The sequence below is a fragment of the Corylus avellana genome, unplaced genomic scaffold, assembly GCF_965113065.1.
Source record: "Corylus avellana unplaced genomic scaffold, dhCorAvel1.hap1.2 HAP1_SCAFFOLD_153, whole genome shotgun sequence".
Taxonomy (NCBI): Eukaryota; Viridiplantae; Streptophyta; class Magnoliopsida; order Fagales; family Betulaceae; genus Corylus; species Corylus avellana.
The window spans coordinates 12,547-14,861 of NW_028290552.1; the positions used below are offsets into that span (position 1 = coordinate 12,547).

General features: G+C 26.7%; 1 non-coding gene across 1 annotated transcript; it reads right to left on the reverse strand.

The window, feature by feature from the left end:
- Positions 1-1,764: 1,764 nt before the first annotated feature.
- Positions 1,765-1,852, reverse strand: TRNAS-GCU (transfer RNA serine (anticodon GCU)). The gene has a single exon. It is a non-coding gene; the product is annotated as a tRNA-Ser (tRNA).
- Between the last annotated feature and the right edge of the window lie 463 nt (positions 1,853-2,315).

Here is a 2,315-nt window from a genome sequence, read left to right on the forward strand (position 1 = left end):
ATAAGAAGTAAGGCTTTTTTTTTTATTTTTATGAGTAACTAATTTAAATATGAAAGGTATGGACATAGAATGAAAAGCCCGTCCCCGGATCTTTTTTTTTATATTATAATAAAAACTCTTTTCTTTTGATCTATGTTCCCATCTTACTTGGATACAAATAGATTCAATTACATCTGTGTGTTATTTGGTGTTATTTGAACACGATTAAATTTGCGAAAAAGATATAATTCAGATAAGAATTAATCATTATAAGAAAAAAGAATCATATTCTATCCAATATTATTATACTCTTAATAAAAAAAAAAAAAGACAATCTTTTATTCTGATATAAAATCGGTATTATGATACGACATATATAATCTGATATGATATATATAATAAGTATGCTCTGGGACGGAAGGATTCGAACCTCCGAATACCGGGACCAAAACCCGTTGCCTTACCACTTGGCCACGCCCCATTTTATATTTCTATTCGACATTAATAAACACTAATATTCTTATTAGTTGTTCGTCAATTATAGTCTAAATATCTATAGAATAGATTGTTACTAGGATTTTGATACATTTAGATATAGAATTAAACGAAATTTATTGATCATTACATATAATTCAATTAAGATATTGTATGAAAGTATGATTTCTTCTATTCTCTTTTAATTTGAGAATTGAAGTATTTTTGGTTGAGTTAGTTCAAATCAAAGAAAAGTTTTTTGGTCTACCTTATTTTTATTTTTTAATTTTTACTCATTTTTTTTATATAACTTAAACTTAAAAAAAAAAAATAACATTATATTATTAAATTATTAATTTTATATTATTAATAACAATAACTCATATTAATAACTCAATCAAAATAAATACAATTATCTTCAAGAACAAAACAAAAAAACAAAACGTTTGTTATGCTTAATATCTTTAGTTTGATCTGTATCTGGTTTAATTCTACTCTTTCTTCAAATAGTTTTTTCTTCGCCAAATTGCCCGAAGCCTACGCTTTTTTGAATCCAATCGTAGATTTTATGCCAGTAATACCTGTGCTATTTTTTCTCTTAGCTTTTGTTTGGCAAGCTGCTGTAAGTTTTCGATGAGATTTTGAATACTGTCCTAGAAAAATTCATGATTTATTATAAAAAAAAGATTCTAACAATTGATAAGATCGGATAAGTCTTATAGTATAAAGCTTCAATTCAAATATTGAAATTCTTGTATCGCCACGATAAGTCTGGAGATCACCCCATTTACTAATTCGGACCCTTTTTTTACATTGAAAGAACCTATTAGAGTCCCCCACAATTAGATATTGTGGGTATGCAAAAAATTTTGTTAATGAAAGACTTGACTCATATTACATTACAAATGAATTTATGAAAATTCCTTTCTATTTCTTCTATTTCTAGCTTTATAAAAACCATTTTTGGTGTCAAAATGCGGTATATGTGGTATAAAAATGGAGAATCTATTCTCTTTTTTTCCAAAAAAATGATCTTGGAGATTGTGTAATGCTTACTCTCAAACTATTTGTTTACACAGTAGTGATATTCTTTGTTTCTCTCTTTATCTTCGGATTCCTATCTAATGATCCAGGACGTAATCCTGGACGTGAAGAATAAAAAATAAAGTTTTTGTTTTCCTTGCTCGATTTTTAAATGTTCTTAGGATTTTATTTATTCCACATCTTTAACTATTAAATAAAAAAATAAAAAAAAAAAAAGACTCGTCGAAATTGAAAGATAAATAAAAAATACCACGTCATTGACAAAAGCGGAAAGAGAGGGATTCGAACCCTCGGTACGAAAAACCCGTACAACGGATTAGCAATCCGACGCTTTAGTCCACTCAGCCATCTCCCCCAATCGAAAAAGGATAATTACTATGTTACATTACACAAAAAGTAAGGTTTGAAAAAAGAGTCTTTCTTTCTTTTATACCATACCTCTTATTTTTATTTTTTATATTCTTTTTATTATATATAATTATATAGTATCTAGACATATAAAATATAAAAAATATTAAAAAATATAGAAACTAAAAGTAATTCCATTGAGATAAAGTAAGGGCTCGAAAGAGATATCTCCAATCCACTATTCCAATGAATATAAATTATAATTCTATAATTATATATATATATATTATAAGTAATAATAGTAATAATATATATTATAAGTAATAAATTATATATTACTACTATATAATTTAATATATAATAAAAGTACCTCTTTGATTTCGTCTCCAAGAGCTTTTTTTAATTCCACAGCCCGGCCTGGTCAGTACCTCGCTGGGCCTTTTTTGTTCCAATGAATCATAGAAAAAATG